Here is a 23,059-nt window from a genome sequence, read left to right as displayed (position 1 = left end):
CTCAGGCAAGCCACACTCTTTTGGCTGTTACAACAGAAATAACTAAACACAGAAATTCCTACTTTCTGTCCCTGGACATATACTGCAGCACAGAGATTACTAAGATGATCAGATACTTATTAAACTTACCTTGGAGCTCTAAAAAAAACCCTATCTTTGAGCAGCCTAACATCATGTGGTGTGATGTGCCAGCAAAAATCTCCCTAAAGATAATTGAAATAATTAGTGAGAGACAAAATTTTTTAATTCCTCTGCTAAAGGGCCATCACTTAGATTCCCCCAGTACTTTAATACCAACATGGACTCAAAGACCTTCCTCAGGAGAAAGACGTGGGGTAACATGGGGTCACCACACACTGCTGACAGTGGACACACAGCTCAAATCATAAAACCATAGAAACATAAAATCATTTAGGTTGGAAAAGACCTCTAAGATCTCTAAGGTCATCAAGTCCAACTGCTAACATAAGGAGACCTTAGAGACAACATAAATCCACACTACTGATGGGACTAGTGAAGAAGTATTTCTGGTGATAATAGTGGAGAAGGGGAGAGAAGTGATGAGTGGGTGTAACTGAAAATCCAGCCCTAAGTGCAATTCACTGTTTTACTGTTGATTTCTAGTTATTTTAGTTCCTGCTTTTCTGTGACAAAAATGAAACATGGCCTAGGAAAGGAGCCCAAATGATGCCCTGAATGAAATACAGAAATATTAATTTCCTCAAGCCAAAAGTATATTTAGCCTTGATAGGGTAAATCTGTGCTTGTACTGATGGGAGCAATACATAGATACTGTAAACAAAGCATGTGTTTATGAAGAGATACAGTAACTATCGCCAGAGGCGTGTACCTCCCACCCAATAGAAACCTTTCTTAGAGTAACAATGGCTCCAGATACTGGACAGCTCCTGGGCTTGTTTCTCTGTTTGTTTTTTTTTTTGTTTTGTTTTTGTTTTCCGGCCAGTACAACAGAATGGTTTGTGGGGATGAAAAGTAGTGTAACAGTGAAAAAACAGAGACCAGTTTGAGTGAAGTCTGCCCTCTAGTTCAGCCTTTTATATTACACCAAGCACTGCACTTCAGACCCAGTGCTCTGCGAATTTAACATTCTCTGGAAATATAATGTAATAATACTTGTTCCATTGTTTCCTGTTATCTTTGTTTATACTACATTAACATGATAAAAAAAAAAAAGAAATCATATATATTTTGCTGTATATTTTGCTGTCTGCTTAACATAAAAATAAGAAATATCCATTAAAATATTTTTTTCTTTTTTTTCCACTAGGAATCAGACATTTTAGACTAAGATCATTGAGTCTTACGAGCATGAAATCATTAAGGGTAGGTTTGCTCTATTACACAGTGGGACATGTAGTAACATAGAAGCCAGTCTTAAGTGGTGTTGATCATCTCTAGGGAGATGTTAAAGAGCTTCGACTCTCATAGAGACCATTGATTTGTTCTGTGTTCATCTGGATTTTTTTACATCTGGTCAGGTTGTACATCGCAGTTAAAGGAAGTGAGAATAGTATTGGTGCAGCATGCAAAGATTAGTTTTCCATCTGGCACTGTCAAGAATGGAAAGTTTAGCTCATGTGTGCAAAAGTTTCATATTATAAATCACTCCTTTATCTTATTATCCAGCCACAACTGGCACCTGGTTTGCTCTTCTCCTCCTCTCAGTTTGATAAGAGTGTCTTGCATGAAAATTAAACAAATGTTCTCTCAGAATGGTCTGATGATATAATTGTAAAATGAATTTTTGGTGTCTTAATTCCTGGAACTGAACTTTTTATTAAATATCTTCTTTCACAGCTTGAATGAACTTTGTACTGAAAACTGTAATGAAATTCAAGATGTGTATGCAGGGCTGAACAGCCTGGAGTGAATTTTGTTGTGCAAGAAAGGTTTATGATGAGGGAGGATGAGAATGAATTAACAGTGAAATTGTACTATATCATTCTCAGTAGGAGGAGTATGTTTTAATTGACCTGTATATGAAAAACAAAGAAATGCTAATAACTTATTTACTGAAAGATATAAGTTGTATAATATATTTGTCTGTCTCTAACACGGACATATACATTATATTCAAACACTTATGGTTACAGTCTTCTTTGTTCCTTCCCTCTTAACACAGCAGAATCAACCAGGTCTTAAACCACACTGGGTGATACTGTGATAAGCATCAGGGTGTACCCACACACTTCAGCAAACATTAAGGAGGTTGAAGGCAGGAGTCTGGGACAACTTTTACTCTCTGTGCCATCTACTGATTCCTCTAGGGTGTGAGTGTGTCAGGAAGACGGGAACTGAAAATCAAGTCTTTTAAAAACCAAATGAAAAAGGAGGTATTTATATATAACTATATATATATATATGTCTGAGTGCTATAACGACAACAGTTTTTTCAGCAAATCTGAGTCAAGGAAAGATATTTAATGATATGTAATATTTTAATTTTCAATATTTGTGTTTTCAAGATGCTTGTGTATTAATCCCAATGTGTACAGCTATTTGAACACTAGCTTATCTCACTTTTCCATTTTCTATTTGTGCAGCCTTGTCACTTTGCTAGGGTGTCCTCTCCTTCTCCTGTTTCACCTGTGACACCATGATGGTCTTCTCACTCTGCCTCCTCTTGTGCTTCCCCTGGGCACTGCAAATCTTCCTGTTCAGCAGCTCCAGGGAGGCTCCTGTTCCTCTGTCATGAGGCCTACAGTCATGTTACCCGACATACAGCCACTGGAGACAGTTTTTACCATATTTTTATCCCCAAAACTAAACATTTTGTCCAGAGTCTACAAGGTCTTATATGACAGCATAAGGTTTTCTACCCCAGATAAAACCATAATGAGATACAACAGCTGTAAGCTGAAGGGAGACAAATTCAAAAAAATAGAACTTTTTTACTTTTATATTTATTTCTTAACTGTGCAGGTAACCAAGTACGAAGAGAACTCACTTGAAGTTGTGGTAGATTTTTCATCAGATTTTTTAATTAGGAAAATCAACCTAGCTCAAAGAGATACTGTAGCTCTAAGAGAAATGAATTTGCTGCAACAATTGCTTAGAGAAATGGCTTGTGTTGCTGAGGAGTCAGCCTGGATACTCACAGTGGTTTCTTTTAGCTTCAGCTATCAATTCATCATCAGTAAATAGCTAGTCACAATTTTACAACTCTCCATTTTCATTGTAGCCCATTCTGTTATCCTCCTTTCATCTGCAGGTCATAATTAGTGTTCCACAAAAAGTCATGTCTAGGATATACTTTTCAATAGATATAACTATTCCAAACAATACACCATGAACAGAAAAAACAAAGTTATTAACACCATCATTTGTGCTGATTTTTCATAACCTTGTCTATCACTGGGTGCTGTTCTATAATTTAGGTCATGATTTTTCATGGCCTAAATCAGTGCACCAAAATTAATAATAATAATTAAAAAATGCAATAAATACATAAATGCAATAAATTGTTTTTTTCACATGGATGAAATGCCTTTGGAATATTTAATCAATTAAAAGCTTATAGTGCATCTCAAAATGTTAGACTTTCTTTTCTGTTTTTATAAGTGGTTTCCAGTCAATACTTTCTCTCAAGCTGCTTATACAAAGAATATTATGTGCAGCTAATGTTAAAAACTGAAGGGGCACATTACAAAGTAATATATTTGCTTCACTATAGACTGTTCCCCACTGTGGTCTCATGCAAAATTGAGAGCATTTAGAATTTTGTTGAATGTGCAGTTTTTTCCAGCTATGCCTGTTTCCAGCTTATCATTTTTAGCATCTCTGAAGAATATGTAAGACCTCTGAATGTGCTGGGTTTCTTCAATGCTATCAATAATTAATGTTATTTATTCCTCCCCCCCCCAATGAAATTACAGGCCCTAGGGTTCCACCCTGTTTAATGAAAGGCATCAACTGGAAGATTCTAACATGGATCAAAGGCACTGATTGTAAGAATTCTGGCATGCAGATGTCTTCCCTCATTAACTTGTTTCAGTGACTAATCAATTAAATATATATGCTTTGTTTGCACTTTAAGTCTCTTCTAGTCACCATGTTTATAGTCCAGCCATTGTTTCTTATTAGTTTTATTCCCGTTCTAAGATCTACAAACATATTGGTCTCTAGACTAGGATATTTGCTATATCTTGCTAGTGTAAGCCATGATGTTCTTTAAAGGCAAGCTCAGAAAGCATTTAAAGCTGCTTTTTGCATTTGAATCTTGTGCTAGCTGACTACAGAAAATTTTATCTCCCACAAAATCCCACAGAAATCATAGGATTTGAGATCTACTGCACTAGTAGCTTCTGGGATAGATTTGGGCAGTAAGAGTTATGAACCTTCTCAAGAATGTTAACTTTTGGTGTTCTCCTTTTCTTGTTCCACCAGCACCTGGTACAGATTCAACAACAGTCCTTCCCCTTAGGTAAATGCAAGGTTGTGTGGAACTTACATTACTAATCACCCCAGCAAAGAAAAAGGCACGGCCACTTATGGCTCTGCAGCAGTTGGTGGAACAGGGACTCCTGAAAGGGTTTTGGAGTGTCGTATTTCTCATCTGTAATTGCCACTGCAGTACTGCAGTGTAGTGGACTGATAGCATTTTGGTGATACGGCTTTTAATCTAATATCAGGATTAAATAGACACGTAATAGTATTTTTTTTCCAATCCTTTACCATAAAGGATACTTCCACTTAGGAGGAAAATGGTATCATATTCATGATATTCTCTGGTATGTTGCAGGTTTAATCAACCTTCCTTTGGTCAGAATATGAGGAGAGATGTAGATTTTTTTTAAGGTCTTTCATGGTCACTTGTACAGCTGTTATATATTTTCCCCTATTTTCCTCTCTCCCCATCCCACACTTCTGATTTGATATTTTCATGAATAAATTCCACACTGGAGTATTTCACTGAACACAGGAGAAAACATTAGTAATGGAAAGCAAATGCATGAATATTGCATCAATTCCATATATTTACTTCATGCCCTGAGGGCACCTTTATTTGTCCTAGATAGTGTCTCATGAACAGTTCTAGTTCCTGAAGTTTGTTGTTTGTTTGAGCAGCTGTATCCCAGGATAGTTACAGATGAAACCAACCAAAATACATAAAAATATCTCCTCAGGGCACCATAAACTTTTAAGGCCCAAACCCTGTTGTCGGCTACTTATGTACAACTCCCAGTGATGTCAATGGAAGTTTCACAAAACAGATGATGTCCTTTATCAGAGCAAGGGAATCAACATGAAAAAACAAAGTTTTGATGAAAACAGAAACTGAAGCTCATGAGAGGAGTAACCTGAACAGCATTAGTCCCACCACAACAGGCATAACTATGAGGTCAGCATTATTCTATTGATTATCAGTCAGAGCAGCTTTCTAAATAAATAAATAAATCTGCTTTTCCATAGTGTCAGTGTATAGCGTTAAGGGGATAAGGATGAGGTCTGCAATTTTCTTATCTTTCTGGCTGGGCTGGCTTCACTCATTACTGCTATAGGGATACACAGTGAAGTCCAGAGGGCATGCAGTTACAGTCTCATGTGTTTGATAATGTGTATGATAAATTGAAGCCCTCTGTGCTCTACCTGGAGATTCAAGGTAGCCATATCTCTGTTCTCCTCCTCTTTCAGTGAGCTCCCTCTGGGCACATCTGGTGGTCTTCTGGATCTACCCTATGTACTTCTGGCATCCAACAGGAATTTGGTGGTCAGTGATGACAGGCAGTTGCTTCTAAAAGCAATTTGTCTTATCTTTGAACTGAATCCCTCTCTCAAGGCACTTGGTCCTCTACATCCACTCTAGAGAGAGCTAAGGGATCTGAACTACCAACTGACCCAAAACTTGGCAGAGTGAATCTAGAACCACATGTTCACTGTGCTGTAGTCTTCTACCTCAGAGTCAGCTGCAAACTGCTGATACTACACAGATGTACTGCAATGTCTGGATATCTGAGTTCAAAATAAATTAACTATACATTAATTGTTGAAACCAGTGGCAAAGTTTATTTGAGAGAGTGACATTCTTTCTCCTATTCTGGGCTTGAATGGCTTTTGACAGTTTGCCTAGTCCTCCTGAACTCCCCATTTGGCTCCCTCTTTGACAGAAGAGAAATTGTATCCCTACATATTAATAGAGCAATTGGAGGAATTACACTAGGATCTGTGGGTGAGGAAACTGCTTTAGTACCAGCAGCAATTGCTTACTCAGCAGTGCATGCAGTCAATGCATTTTACTAATTGTCTATTTATTTCTGCACTTTTTGGCTGTTGAGACTTTGTCATGAGACAGGCCAGATGGCAGAGACATCGGCACCTGTAATTAAGAGAGAAATAAATGATGCAGCATCATGGTTTACCCCCACTCTCTGGTGCTTTTTTTTTTTTTTTTTTAATCCTTTTGGCTGTGCTTACAGGTTCTGCAGTTAGTGACACCAAGCTGTATTCTGAATATTCTTAAAAGAACACATAACTTTTGTAACATGGCTCCTAGGAAACAATTTTGATTTCCTAATTTAGATGATGACAGACTTGGGAAGGCCTCTTTTGAGATTCTCTTCTTATTGCCCATAAAGAAGAGAATGTAGTTAATGTAACCAGTCATTTTTAATGTGTTTAAACAGCAGAGTTTAAGGGCAACCAGTGATGAAATTATGTAGACACAGCCCCAGCTGATATGTAACACCCAAGAATCAATTACCAGATTCAATTTTCTACAAAGAATTTTCTTCTTCCTTTTTAGATACATTGAAAATATGAGGTATTTTTCTTTATTTTATTTAGTCTTCCTAGAAAGCAATTAATGACTTTGTCTTTGTCATAAACCTTAAGTATTCATGTTTCAATTCATATATGGGAAAAAGAAAAAACTCTATACCACTATTTCCAGTCACCTCCTGAAGAAAAGAAGCAAAGGCTTTTACCAATCAAGTACAACTTTGTGAAGCTTACTGATAGCACTGAGCAAAGAATTTGAGAGATCAAGGGAGAAAATATTCACAGTCCCTGAGTATATTTATTTTTTATCAAGAAGCCTGAATATACACATTCCCTTTTGAGTTGTGAAGTCTGTAACTAAGAACCTGCTATAACACCAGCACATTAAAGCACCTAAGCCGTTTACATTAGTATGCAAACTGTTTATTCAACCAAATGTACTACATATAGGATGTTTATATACCTTGCTCTGTGTATATAGGCTATTATTTGGTTTAAGAAGAGAAGAACCAGTTAAAACTTACATGAGACACTGTGTTGACAGTCTGGGTTTTCTTTTCCCTTTAAATTTTCCTTAAATAGGTGTTCAACTAGCCTCTGTAGATGACTTATAGCAGTAAATGCACAAAAGAAATCACTTATTTTTCCTGTCACGCTATGCCTACAGGACCTATATGTCCTGGAAGTAAGATTTTACTTTCCTCAAGTGTCTCTGGCTTAGCGTGGTAATGCTGTGTCAGTCCAACGCATGCCTTTGGCTGCTGACAACATTTCATTTCTCTATCACTTAGGTTGCTCATCCATGACATGAAAACTCCCATCATACTGAACTCCATTATCCAAATGAGATGGGGAAGGGAGAGAAGCCTTAGCTTCTCCTTTTGTGCGTGCAGCATGTAGGCAGTAATGCGGACACAATGAACTTATTGGTGTTGGGAGTAATGGTGTGAGATTGCTCACACCATTACTTTAGATGAAAATTGAGTCTGTGTTGTCTGCACTGAAGTCTTCTTGAGGCTCTTTTCTGCTTTATTTGAATTCTCTTTGCCTCAAGGATAATGAATATGAAACTTTGCAAAGAAGACCTTTCCAGCTAGCAGTCATTCCTAAGCATCAGTTATGTAATGCTGGGATTTTTGCCTTTGAGAAGTTTATTTATTTGCATTATTTTTCTCAGATACTAATTATGAGCTACCCTGACTACCCTAACCCTCTGGAGCAATCATTTTAAAGCCAAAACCTAGTAGCAGAATCTTTCATTTAATCAAATTTTCATTGTTCATGCATAACAAGTGAAGAGCTTGATTCTCTCCTATTCACTTATTATACATTGTAACTCCGGGCTTTTCATTAGTGAGTTTAGGAGTTCATTTCCACTCTGATCACTGGCAGTTATAACTTTTCACTGGTATCATGTTGTTATCACCACTTGTTCATTTGTGGTATGACATCACCTGGGAGAGCCAGGCCCTCTAGGTGTTCTGCTGACACAGACCACAAAGATGGTTCCAGGCTCCATGACCTTGAAATAGCATAGCATGTGTGTTTAAATGTCAATGATAAAACAACATGCCTACAAGATAATTTTCTATGAGAACACAGTCATAGATGAGGATCCCATTGCTGGAAGAAAGAAGTCAAGCACACAACGGTACCACAATTAAAGTACAGTAAACATAAAGTTGTTATCAAGCTGTGGCTTAGAGTCAGAAAATATGCACAGATATGAGAGGCAAGTATCTGATGAGAAAGAGAGAAAACTGCAAAAATACTTATTTATCTAAGACCCACAAATAGGTACTGTCTTTAGTGCAAAATGCAGGTAACCAATCTGTTTAGGAAAAGAGGTCTTGCACCTTGCAAACATATTACCCAGTTCAGCTTCCTGATACTCACAGTGTTATGTGTCCCAAACCAGGAAATGAATTGCTTCAGAAGACAAAAATGACCACAACCACATAACTTTCAAATCAGATCTGTGATTCACTTTGACTTGGCGTTGGCTGAGCATGTCCTTTGTAAGTCGCAGAGGAATAGTTCTGACCTAAAAAGGAATAAAGCAGCAAAATGAGCAACCTATAAATTATTCAGCATATCTCTGCTACAATGAGAGTCTGAGCTATTACTCTTATATTCTTGAGTGATATTCAGTGTAGGGAACCAGTGTATATGTGTGTGTATGGTGGGACAGATGTCAAGGAGGGGAATGCATGTTTGCATGCAAGTGTCACTTTATAGATCCTAGAAGGAAAGGTAGATCTGACAACTTCCATTTTGCCTTGGATGATATTTGAAGTGTTTTGCTTTTAAGAAATTGAATTTGTTATACAAGATAATGAGCTGTACATTTATGCGGGCTTGTGTTGTAAAGTTCTATAGTGTTGTACTAAATATGTTGCAAATCTTGATGCAAGAAAGTGAAATCATGAACTGTTTTGTCTTTGTGTCATCTCCTTGAATTCCATTCTGAAAATGAATATGGATTAACAGATTGGAAATTCAGTTCATTTGAAGGAGATGGTGTGTAAAACCAATCTTTGTCTTATTTTGTGGAAGATACACAAGCTTAAATATTCTGAATAGTGCACAGTTTTGCATCAAATTAGTTGTTTTAAATTCCTCTGCGTTTTTGCTTGAATTTGATGTGACTCATGAATGCAGAGTTTGATTCAGATGGGGGGACATTTCCCCATACTTATGATTAGTGCTCTCTGGCTGCATGATAATAACACTGGTACTGAACAGATACTACATAAAGCATGAAATCCATACATTCCACCAATATCTCAATGATTTTAATACCCTGAAACACTGGATTTCTCTTCTGCTGGTTGCAGAGGATAACCATTTTCAACTTGTACCATCTCATGATCTGGACTACTTTTGTGGCCTTCAGAGTACTGATAGCAGAGGAGGGAAACAAATGCACATAGAATATGAAACACGAAGTAAGCAAAAAAGAGAAGAAAGCTGAGTGCACACCAGCTGACATGGGACCAGGGAAAGAAGCGTTTGGTTCTTATCAGAACCTGGGTTTTAGAGCTTTGTGTTAGGAGACCCTAATGGATTCAACGTAGAACTGTAAATTTGGGGTTATGTCCTGTGAGAGGCATGTACAGGCAGTCACAGAGGCACAGACAAATGGCATAGCAGAGCAGTAAATAAGTGCTGCAGTGTTTAATTCCCAAACAAAGTGATCTAGAAGAGTATTCATCTTGGCTGTCGTCCTCATTATAGACAGACCAAAAGCAAAGGAGTACAGCACCTCGACAACTGAAATCCCTTCATTGTCAACAGATGTGAGCACAGCTGCTCACACTACACCGGTGTTGAAATGAGCACTCAAGCATGGGCTGACATGTGTTTAGGGCAGAACAGGGCATAGTGAGTGTAGAAATCAAACTGGGGGCTGGGAGAACAACACTTGCTGTTCACAGAAGGACCGATCATATGTTTAACAGGTTCAATCTGTTCTTGTCCTGGTATAGTAGCAGAACCACATGGCTTTGTTATCTTGGTGCAGCCTAGTCAAATGAAAGAGATTTTTCAAATTAGAACCATATTCTGACAGTTGTCTGCAACCCATAACTCCACGTTCCTCTCTATTGCAACGTTTCAAGTCTGTCTCCTCTCCATGATGCACAGCATATCTTGGAGGAGAGGCTGGGAAACACCAGGTTTCCCTAGCTATGCAGATACTCTTCCACTGACGCACTTTTCCTCTCTCATGAGATATTTGGAGATTTCTATTTAGTCCAGTGATTGCTCTCTTGCAAGGTCTGGCTAATGGAGTGGTTGTGCCCATTGCTTTAATGTAACAGGAAAGGAAAAAAGAGAAATGTTTTGCTGTTGTTTTTTTGATTTTGGTCGTGTTTTTTTCTTCTTTCTTTTTTTTTTTTCTTTTTTTCCTTTACTTGGAGATTGAATGGACTAAATAGACATCAGATCCTTTTTTGACTTCTTCTGTCTTGATCCTATTCCTGACATTTGCTTTTCTCCAGCCTCTACCCACAACTGTTTGACTTTCCTGTCATCCTTCCACATCCTCTTTCTCCTTTTCAAGCACTTATCCAAAGCTTCTCTTTTCCTTTGCAGTCTGTCTCTTCTACAGCATTTACCAGTCTGGAAGAGAATATATGCAGCTATAGTTTCTTCTGTGTTTCCAACTGTTCTTTTGGCTTTTGTTAAGGTATGCAGTAAGATGAGAAATATCACACTGCTCGTAGATAACTTATTCTCCCCTGCAGTGGGCACAAACAACCCTGGAGCTAGTGACCTGCCTGCTTGGTGCAATAAGTGCTTGTAGGTGCAGCTCCTTCTGCAATAGTTCAGACAGGATTTTCTCTTAAGATAACTTTCCAGTTTCTAGTTTACTAGGAACTGTGTCATCCTGATGTGCATATAAATGTTTCACAAAGAGACCACCATTGCAACACTCATAGGTAAAATAATACTACTGATTTTTTCTTATATGTTGCAGCTGTTTTCTGCACATTTCAAAACATATCACGAACATCCTTCAGGAAAGGATGTTGCTTGTTTTACAATGACCCCTTCCTGCTAGGCAAGAACTTACATTATTCCCTTTGCAGATGGCATAGAAAATTTCAGGACAAGATTTTCAAATTTGAAGGCCTGACATTATGTACTGAAATTCATATTAAGACATTAAAATAAATAGTCTGATTCTCAGTGTACTTATTTGTAAGTATCTGCCTATTTAGGTATTTGAATAAGAATCAGGTTATTTAACTTGAAGCACTTAAGTTTGACTTTGTTAGAGGGACTTCGTTCAAGGTGATATAACGATTAAGTGGCAGAATTGGAAACAGACCCAGGTCTCCTAGTTCCCACAATACAGAAAAATCACTGGCTTATGCTACTTCCTCCCAGGGTCAATCTATATTTAATGTGAGTATTGTATCATTCAAAGAAAAAATAAATGGTTCCAAAACCTTACATGCATAATTTGGTTTACACAAAATTGACACTTTTCTGTAACAGAATATAAAATCTTGTCTGCACAAGTATTCAATGGTGTTGTAAAGACTATAAAAATATAAAAGCTAAAATGTATTTGAATTTCAGAGGAAAATAGTATCAGGGCACATTTCATGCTCATTTATATTAGTGCAAAATTTAGAGCTGATTTTCAACTGAGTTAGTTACAAGGAGAACTTAATCCGATGTTACAATTTTGGCACAATTTTGTCCCTACTTTTTCCTATCCAAGCAATTGTTCTGAAGAAATCAAATTAATGATCAAAGTAAAAAGAAAAAAAATAATTAAAATTATATCTTTTATATTAAAATAGTGCCTCAGTATTTTGAATAAGTATTTTTGTAGCTTTTCTTATAGAATTCTTTTGAAAGTACATAAAATTACCTTTTATTAGTATCACATATTTAATTCAGCACCTTGATTTTTTTTTCTGTTATTCAAAATTATAGTAAAGAAATTTTCTGAAAATAGTAGGGAGGGAATGGCATAACCTAGGCTATAGACAGTGTTAATTATTTCACATGCAAGGGTCTTCTGTTTTTTTTTCTTGCAACAATAGACTTTTCTTTGAATCCTTAATATGAATGTTAACTAGAAATTTACCACTGCTTATTGAGAGATTCATTGATAATTTCATCCTAGTTCTTGTAAAGTGGCTTTACTGTTGTAGTGCTACCATATACCTTGTGATTGCTTGGGTTAATGTATTTATTACAGAAGTTATTTGAAATGTTCTAGCTTTGGCATCTTTAGTTTAAAAAAAAAAATGTAGTAAGAAAAATTTAAAATCAACAACAACAACAAAATAACACTGGAATCATCATTATGATGACGATGGCATGAAAATTACTTTCAACTTCTTGATATTTCTGCTGAGCTTTTTTTCCATTTTTAGTCATTGTAGTAAAACTCAGTGTTATCACCCTAGCCGAGCTTGAGAGAACAAAACAGACTAATAACAAAATGATGCCCAACCATTTACACTTCAAAGGAGCTTTGCAAACAGCAAACTTCTCATACTTAATGCCACTGATTTATTACTTCTTAAGAAGTCATCGTATGCCCCAATCCTTATTATTCACGGACTTGTGAGGAAACCCAATATATTCTAAGTGGTTCCAAGTCCATCAAGCAAATTGTAGCATCAAAGCTCTGAACTCAATAAAATTGCTGTATGAACAAAGTCATTATCATGTGTTTGCAGGGCAGTGATCTTTATGAGCGTGTAGGACACTGTGATCTTGCCTTTGATTTCTCCAAAGGCCTTGCTAATTTCCACCAATACGCCATAAGATTAAGAGGATCAATTGCTCATGTTAAGAGTTTGCAGGATCTGCAACATAATGTGCTACTGGAGGAAAGCAGGAGATTAAGGGAATCAGATAGTACCCAATTCAGTAATCAATAAGGGAATTGAAAAATATTATGAGAATAAAATTTTATCCATTCAAAGAAGCATGAGAGAACACCAAATAATGAAATATGAAATAATGTCTTAGGTTTCAGTTTGCCTAGAGTGCTACCAACAGGGAATTTTGCTCTTGCTTTTAATGGGCGCAGGAGCAAGTTCTTTTAACTTTGGAAATTATCTGATCTAAATTGTATTTGACAGTAGAATAAAGATCTTGAAGATATCTGACCCAATTATTTAATGCCTGTGGTGTTCCATTTACATGTCAAAGCACCTGGGATACCACAATTGAGTGCTCTGTGGGGAGGATCTTTCCACTCTGAGGATAAACTCATGCTTTGCTCAAGCTACTTTTCCCAGAAAGTGATATGCAAGAGTCAGTTTAATATGACCTTTGCTTTTTAATCAGAAAGTAAGAGAAGACCTGGAGAAGCTCAGGGACGAATCTAGTAAATAAAAGATATCTATGGGAAGGTAACGCCAAACTAGTATGACAATAAATTAGAAAAAAAAAATCCAAGAAAAACTTCCATACATTTCATGTATTCAGTGTTCAGCAGAATGAAAAGTTTTGGTATTAAATGGAACTACAATTACCATTTAAACATGTGAGAAAAAAAAATATGGGAGTTTCCATACGCCTTTCCAGTAGACACCTCTCAAAAGTTAACTACTTTTCAAGTGCGTCATTGAAGCCATACTCAAGAAATGATGAGGCACAATTATTTCAAATAGAAAGAAAGGCTCCCATTTTAATAATTGTGTCTCATTATTTCCTGACTATAGATTCAGCGATGCCTTCAAGAATGTATTTAACTTTAAACACAACATTTAAGCACATGTTTAAGTTAAAACCCTTTAACTCTCAAACGGGCCTTGATGTAGTTTCTGTTTCTGCATTATGAAGTTGGTTTTCCTGTGCTTGCCTGCGTGTGAGATTTCAAACCTCAGTGTTGCAGTCATGCTGGAGAAAGTTGACTATCGGAAGTGAGAGTTCTGATTCCCTGTTGCTTCACATCTTCTACATTTATTAGCATTTGTAAGACTCAAATACATGAGTATGTAAACCATAGTCCCTGGTTTACACAAGCATGAGTAACTTCTACATCACTTTTGCATATAGTTTGCTAAAACTTAACTTACAATTCAAAATACGAGGCAGTGGAGGATCAGGATTTTGAACTATAAATTTACCAGGACAGACTTTTGGATGCAAATTAGTAAGATTTTTTTCATTAAAAAAAAAATAATCCTCATAGAAGGTACATTATAGTTTTCTAGTAAGTCCTCATACCTTAACATACAGGTTAGGTGGTTGAAATACACCTCTGATTCCCTCCACAGAGCAACAAATTTGGTAATGAGGTATTCCTAAATTTTGTCATATAAATCAAAAGAAGATACATTTAGAAAAATATATCTTCCTTACTCTTTCAGAACCTTTACTTATTGGGAAAAATAAAAAAATAAAAAAATAAAAAATAAAAATCCAGGTAGTTCTGATCTTAGTTGTTCACACTTAATCACTTTCTGCTTTAAAATTTCAATTCAGCTTTGTTGAATTCTTAGTTTATAGAGAATTTCTTCTGACAATTATCAGTCATCTTTTGGAAGTCAAAGTTATATCTTTATTTCAATGTTTTCCCTTTATTAAGGTACACCGAGCTATAAAGATACTTGGAGAATGGGCTATAAAGATATAGAGGGACAGATTCCCAGCTGATTTCAGTGCAATTGCATTGATTTACATCTGCTGAGGATATTTTTTTCCCACAGGTTTTAGCTCTGAGTGCTTTGCAAAACCTTGCATATCGTAAAACACTTGCAACACAGTGTACATGAAAACATAATCTTTCTTATCAGGGGCAATAAAGATATCCATAAAATATAATTGTTCTGCTTAAGATAAAGAAAAGATCCATTTGTAATTGTATGATTAGCAGGAGGCCATGTCCTTGCTGCTCTTGCATGCCAGGTTGAATCCTCTTGGGATGAGGCAGAATTCAACTGCAGTTTTTGCAGTCCCTTCAAAGCAGGCTGAGCGTGAGAAAGTGAAAACGATTCCTTTCCTGCAGACACACGCCATCAGCTGAACGTTTGTAACTCACTTCAAGCGTGGATCTGCTGAGTTTGTAGGAAATCCCAACTGAGCCTTCCATAAAACACCTGCTCGGTGCTGGGGGAACTGGCTGTGCCGCGTGTAACACCAGTGCGGGAGGCGGCATGCCTGCCAGCTGGCAGCCCTGTACAGTGCTAGGCTTGTCCCATTAGCGACATCCACCTACATGCCGTGCACTGGAGACACGGTGGTGCTCGGCCACCATCCAGGCCCCAAACTCTTCTGCGAGTAGCTGATGGCTAACGCAAGGTTATGTTGGAGGCTGATTGAAATGCTGCTCTTAACGAGAGGCACTTCCATCTGCCTTAGCAACAGCAACAATCCATGCAGAAAAATAACAATTCATTTCCACTTGAGGATGTCCCTTGAAAATATCCAAACATCAACACTGAGATGAAAATCATGGACTAAAAAAACTGCAGGAGTTACACTGGGTTTTGTTGTGATGGAACACACAATTCTCACCATTTTCCAAAAAAAAAAAAAAAAAAAGAGAGAAAGATAAATGGACACAGTTATTCCTGGATGTTACCAAAATGACAGATTTGTAGGTAATATAACAGTCTGCTTTAGCAATGCCTTTCACAGTTGTGGCATGATTACAGCAAGAGACGGCAGGCCTGCCTTCATCACAAATACGACTATATGGTGGATTGTTACAAATAGCTAAGTGCCTTCTGATGTCTTATTAATATGCCAGCGCAAGAAGAAAACAGAGAATAGACAAAAGAGCTGAGTCTGTTCCCTTTCATGAGAAACATGGGAAACCACCAGGCAGAAAACAAAGGACACCTCGAGCTCCCTCCCTTTAAAATATTTCCCAATTAAAATGTTAAGCAAATACCATTGGGCTCAGACTGTTTACACAAGGCTGGTCTTGTCAAAGAATAAATGCTGGCAAGGCAGGCAAGAAAATGCCAAACTCTCTCATCTTCTGTATACCTGTAAAAAGCTGCATAATTAATAGAACAGCAACTTTAGACAGGCCCCAAGGGCTAGAACCACAAAATCATTTCGACCCCTCACTGCCGTGCCTACCTCCAAAAGACAGAACCTCCAATTTCCTTGCCAGTTGCTTCTTAATACTACAGTGCCTAAATAGCCTAATTGCCACTTTTTCATCAGTGGTGCTCTCCCAGTGTTAAAATTCATGCTACTTTGCCATGCTGAGAAGCCCCTGGCTGCTAACAGCCCAAGCAGCAGCATCACTTTCCCATCCCCACAGGGTGCCTGGCACCGGAGAGTCCAGGCTTCGGCACTCTCAAGTCCACCCTCACACGAAACTCAAGCAGCTGTGGTTTGGTGCCTCTTTTCTCCAATTGTGTGAGCTACCGTGGGTGCTGCAGATGCATTTTCCCATCCTCGTGGAAGGGCAATGGGCTTTGGCCAACGGCAACTTGGCTGCTCTCATGAGCCCAGCCTGAACCCAGCTTTTGCTTGCTTTCTCTGGACACACTTGGCCTCCTGGACATAATCAGTAAAGCAATTGCAGCCTCCATTCTTATGGCCAAAATATTAATTTTGGGAATATAGAAGTAAGAGGGCCATAGAGGAACCACAACGCAGAAATGAGCTCCAGCAGGAATAGAGGAGACTGGCACAATAGCATTTATTTGCCCTTGAGAGAACCACATATTACAGTGGATCAACTGACTCCTTCCAGCCGTGCTACTGCCATCCCCATGTATTACAGCCCACTCTCCGTATTCCAGGGAAAAGTAGTGCATTTCAAAGGAGTTTGATGCTGGCTTGTATACTAATCATTAATAAACATATCAATCAGTGTATTAATAATATATGAGTATTCTGTGTGCAAACAGGTGTGTAGATGGCAATCCACCATATCAAACATATACTTCATATTTTAAAAAATATCATGATAACCTAATAATAAGTCGAAGGATATCTTTAGATTTAGTATTGTGCTCTACCAACCCAGCAAAACAGAAATGCTGACAGACCTTAAAGGTCTGGAGCCGGTAAGCAGTTACAAAATATAATCAGAATTTAAACACCTTGGCTTCTGAATATTCATACAGCTCAGTAAATATTATGCATTTATTAAAAATCTATTGCCATCCTTCCCAGAGGCAGAGGACATACGATGTCTGGCTGGTTTAATCAGCTTCCCTACAAATAAATGGCTTCTTAAAAATGCAGAGTCAGTATCTCCTCTCAAGACATCACTGGGCGAGCTGACCTCTTTAAGCATGTTGTTTATTATACTAAGTCTGTACTGGCCCAATAGCCTAACACTCTCCTTAGCCAATTAAACCATGTGTATAATAGGTTCCCCTTGAAGGCTCTGTGAAAGGGTGAGAATTGTAAGTGGAGATTTTAACAGAGCCTTTTAGCTGTATTCTGTGTTTCATTCCTGAATCCATTATTTTTTTTCCCAAGATGTGTTCCCATGTCTCTCTCACTGTCTCAGGTACAAAAAGAATCTAATGACTGGGTAATATGCTAGTCTCAGCTGTTAAGCTAATTTCATTAATGCCAACATCAAGATGTATTTGCTGTTGAAATTTTTAAGGGAAAACACCAGGTGTTTCAGAAAGTTTTTCAATTTTGGCATGTTTGTATAAAAAAATAACATTGCTGTTTTCCTCTAATGTCTAATTTCTGTATGTTATCTCAGGAATATAAAACAAAATTGATTGCCTGAAAATCTCATCACACTATAGATACATATATAAATAAAATTTAAAATAAAAAACATAAAAAACTAAGAAATGTGTATTTTCTAACTTCCATCTGCAGGGTTACATTTTCATATTTTATGGTTTCAACATCTGACAACTTACATTTTTTAAGAACCTTTAATTTTGATTCTCTGGGTAATGATACAGCTAGACAAAGCAGTGAGATATTTTAGTGGTACTTGTTAATAATAGCTTTCTTATTTAAAAACACTTGACTGCAAGTCTAAAGGGCAACAGGTAGATAACAAGTTTTAGTGTTTATCAGCAAGGAAAATAATACTTTTTAAGAAAATGGTTCATTTGAAAAGATGAGTTCCTTTTTAGTCAATAGGATTACCATTCTTGGTAATCACCAAGGTGTTTCAATGGTTCAGTTCTTAATGGGACTTTGTAATTCTCCTCATTAATTTGTTTTTGCTTAATTTTACTTGACACCTTTACCTTTACATATATTTGCCTTCAACGTGTTTTCTTCAGAGAATTACATTGAACTCTATACTACTTAAATAACTTGGTTTCTTTAGAAATAATATCTACTAGATATTAAATCTGACAACAAATATTTATTTGGGTTTTCTTTCAGATTTGTCCTGGCTTGTTAGAAAGCATCCCAGAATGAGTCAGAGGGAAGATCAGGGTAATTTAAAATAATTTTCTTTTATTATGTCTGGTTCTTTTATGGGAAATCCTTTCTTTGGCGGGATCTGCAGCAAAGCCTTGCTATTTTGATTAAAACATTAGCTTAGACTGGTCAGTTCAGACCTCAGTCCAAGATCTGAGATTAATCCTTTTTCCTTTATGTTGTTCAGTGAAAATAATAAAGTTTCTTGATGTACTTTTCAACGTAGAAAAAAAGCTTAATGAAAAAAACAAAAAGCTACAAATAAGCGGATACATATTAGTAGTGTTATCAGAGTATTGCTAACATTTACATTTTTCTTCCTCATATGTTTGAATTCTTTTTCTTTTCTTTTTATTGTATTTTATTTTATTTAGGAAATGTTCAGTCATAAGACCAGTGTTATGACCATTTTTGTAGTGATGGCTATGATGATATGAGCTATTTCTCTGGTTTTCCTAACATTAAGTTATTTTTTCCATGACATCTCTTTTAGAAGATGTGGTTAAGAAGCTCATCAAGAAAGACTGCTCTACAATTAACATATAAAACTAGCTAAACTTCTTATTGTATCCATTTACAACAGCAGAGAAGAAAAAAGGAATCAAAACTATATATCTTTTTATTAAGATATTTTGGAACAAATTTAAATGCAAACTAAAAATAGGTGCCATTTATCATATGTATTATTTCCCATAATTAAAATATGAAACACATTTTATTTGGAAAAAGAACACTTTTAGAAAACATATTTACCCAAACCACAACCATTGGCTGACTTGTCCCACATACATTTTATCTTTCAACAAATTGCAAAAATACTGGCACAGAAGGTGCAATTTTTTTTAACAGTTTTGAACATAAAGGTAGCATAAATTTTGGAATTAACACTTGAATTAAATATTCTGTTTCAAACTGCACACTCTGAGCACCAATATGCAAAACATTCAGAAAACAGAAATAAAAAACCTTTCCCTATGTTAATAGACTGCTATACAAATGATAAGAATCAGAACAAATATTGTCTAAACCTATAAGCACTGACTTCTACAGAGCCTGGATTTTATCCATAACTTTTAGGAAATTTTTTTTCAGTGCTTTAGAGAATCCTGCTATAGAAAGTACTTAACAACTCTACTGAGAACAAATATTAATTTTTGCAGTCTTACTCATACGAATAGCCCAGCTATTTGGCTGTGTACACAACACATCTAAAACTGGGATATCTGAAGTGTTGTACTAATTGCCCTTCTACCCTCAGGAGCCTTTGGAGCCTACCACATTATCATGTTTACTTTTGTGTGTGTGTGTGTGTGTGTGTTTGTTTGTTTGTTTTCTGGTGGAATATCAGCCTTCTAAGCCTCTCTGAAGCCTCTTTTCTTTTAAACTAATTTTGTTGAACTCATTTCTTGTTTAGTTTCTGATTTTTCTCTTTTTTTTTTTCAGGTGGCTTACATCTCCATATAGTGTTATAAAGGACTCAGGGGGTTGCTTACTTATTTGTTTTGTCCTCTAACAGCATGTGGCTTTCAGAACCTATGCAAAAAGGACACACTTGACCTACTTAATACATCTGAATAGGCAGATGATTATAAACATAACTTTTTCCAGTCACATCATGTTTTTATTTTTAACTTGCTTTTGTTAATTTTGAAAAAGCATATTTTCCAAAACGTTAGGACATTGGATGGCAGGGTTTTGATTTATCTGTTGATTTTCCTGTCAGCATAATTGACAACAAATTAGTGTTAGATTTTAAATGATCAGTTCACATAAAATACCTGCATACAATGCACTATTATTGTACCAATCTAAAAGCATCCTGGAAAAATCAATGATTCATATTTCCACTGTCCACTGGACTTGAATATCAAATAAGTCTATACCACAGTTCAAGATGGAAAAGATGTAAGAAAGATAACAAATTTGTGCTACATGTAATCATGTGGTCACTGTTTTATATGCCACAGTGACACAAGACATTATTTTTTAATTGTCGAAGTAGTACGGTTTGTATGACATAATGTAGAAATTGGAATTCCGGAGCAATTTAAGCAAGAAAAAGAGGGAAGGCTGACAAAGTTATGTTGTGAGAGCTCTTTCAGCCTAGGTGTTGAGTGGCAGAAATGACTGAAGTATTTGTGAGAAAAGAAAAAAAGGGGATCTGGAGATAAAAGCTGGAATCATCAGCAGAGCAGGGAAATTTGTAATGAGTAAGTGTGAAAAGGAATTAATTCAGAGCATAAGCAGAGACTGTGTGGCTTATAACCTTGAAAACAATCACAAGAAAAAATGAACATGAGATGAAACTAATAAGAGATTGAGTTAAGTGACTCAGACACTATAAAAAGGGAGGTGACATAGTCAGAAGACCAGGTAGGAAAGATCATCTTGATGACAACAGTCTCGACTAATTGAAGAGACAGAAATTAATATTAAAAAAAAAATTGTTCAGGTCTGTCACAATGATATTGTTTGTTCAGTTTAATTATAAGGCTCCTTACAGAAGGAGAATCTTCCTACAAACAACAAGTTTTTTTTCCTACAAACAACAGCCTAATGTTTTTGCTGTTTTCCCTATTACCTTAATATGCCGTGTTGCAGAGAAACACTACGCAGGCGAAGTATGGGACTGTTGCAAGTTGATATTGACAGTTTCTAAAAAATTATGTAATCTAATTAAGTTCTTAAATGTATAATTATAATCTTGTGGTGTTTTTCTGTTTTATTTTTGATCAATTTGATCCAATCTTATATTTTCTGTTTCTTGTGTAGAGTATCACATTGTTATAGTGCTCAAAGATTTTTACAGAAAGCTGTTAAAAACAAATTGAGGCCAATATTTCTTCTTTCTATCTGAAAAAAAAAAAAAAGGCAAATGAATTAACATCAATGAAATACACATTCCCAAGTACTAATTGTCTAAGTTCAAAATACCCTTCATAATTCCTGGAATCTACTGAATATTGCATTTCCTGAATGGACACATCTCCCTCAGCTGCAGACTCCACACCAAGAGTCTCTCCATCTCAGCCTCTTCTCCCACCCTTAGACAGATTCTCAGACTCTTTCTGACAGCCCCCATGCCAGGTTTGGACTTTTGTCTTCCTTCTGCTCCTGAGCCCTTGATGTTCTTGCCAAGTCTGCAGCCCAGCCTAAGCCAGCAGGCTGGTTGGCACCTGCTTGGCCCCACTGTCTGCTTCTTTGCCTTTCAGTCATGGCTGTGTCCAGATTCTCCCTGACCACAAAGATTTGATTCTAATTCCAGGCTTTAATCTTGTCCCAAGGTAGTAGGAACCCCATTCTTTTTGGCTGGATAAGTAATTTCTCATTTCTGCCTGGACCCAAATTATCTTTGCCATCAGTAAAATGGTTACCAATTCCCACGGTATTAGTGATGGGTGAAGTGAAGTCATCACTATCATATCCTCATGAAAGGCAGGTTGTAAACCAATACAGAATAATAACAGTGGGTACAATGTGTAGTTTACACTTATTGGAACCACTGTTTGCCTTTTGTATTTTTAGCTTGGGGGTAAAACCACACCCTGTCCTCCCTCCCCCGCCCCTTGATGGGCAAACCCAACAGAAACTCTGCAAGTTGAAACTCATGGAGCTTCCTAGCCCTTCCATAATTATTTTTATCCCCAGTGTAAGGGATGATTCAGCTGCCAGTTCTCTGAAGAGAGAGAGATAAAGAGAGAGAGAAAGAGAAGAGTATGCTAAATTGCTGTTGAAAGTAATCCTTTCAACATGAAATAGAAGTCAGCATTAGAGGACAGATGGCCATTAGAAGATGGAAGGGAGATGCTACTTGAGCTACGTGGAAAAAACTAAGGGAACTAGGTCTATCTATTATCAGTGCCAGAACAGAAATAAACACTGTTATGTTAACCCCTTAACCAATGTTGGGAGAAGGATGCACATGAGGAAGATAAAAGAAATCAGTGCCATGTTCTTTATATGTTGTTTTCCCTCTTTACATAGAAAGGCACTAGTTGCACATACGTTTTACACTGAACATATAAGCATTTTCTGTCTCAAATGTTTTAGGGGCAAAGGAGAGAAGAGAGAGAATCAGGAAATAGGACGCAATGCAGTACAGGTCTGAGGAATACGGCTGTGGCCTGGAACTGATGTTACTCTGCTAAAAGAAAGAAGAATGTCCTTATTCAGAAGATATTTATTGAAGAGTGCAACAAATGACAAGCATCTCCCTCCAAAACGTTTGTGGCAGAAAAGAAATGCAAAGGTCAAAGCAAATGAAATGTTTAAAGACAGTGAGCAAAGAAGAAAAGATCTAGAAAATATCTTGGTTTTGGTATAAAGAAAAGCCAGAGCAATGTGGAATCTAGAGTGTGAGCTATAGATACAGTATTCTAAGATGCCTGAGAGAGATTGTCAAAAGCGACTAAAAAACTTTAGTCCTACTGATAGCTGTGTTGTTTCTTCCACTTTGGAAATGCAT

The 23,059-nt window shown here is 36.9% G+C and overlaps 1 long non-coding RNA gene across 2 annotated transcripts; it reads left to right on the top strand.

The window, feature by feature from the left end:
* The first annotated feature begins 1,723 nt into the window (after positions 1 to 1,723).
* On the top strand, positions 1,724 to 6,194 carry LOC308191202. Of its 2 annotated transcripts, none has more exons than XR_013947800.1 (3): positions 1,724 to 2,354; positions 4,408 to 4,444; positions 5,656 to 6,194. It is a non-coding gene; the product is annotated as an uncharacterized lncRNA (long non-coding RNA). The 2 variants fall into 2 exon arrangements; XR_013947801.1 differs by lacking the exon at positions 1,724 to 2,354 and adding an exon at positions 3,912 to 3,968.
* Positions 6,195 to 23,059: the final 16,865 nt, after the last annotated feature.

The sequence above is a fragment of the Anser brachyrhynchus genome, assembly GCF_964034855.1.
Source record: "Anser brachyrhynchus genome assembly, chromosome: 2".
Classification (NCBI taxonomy): Eukaryota; Metazoa; Chordata; class Aves; order Anseriformes; family Anatidae; genus Anser; species Anser brachyrhynchus.
Note: the sequence above shows the minus strand (reverse complement) of the source record. Positions and strands in the feature narration are given on the sequence as shown.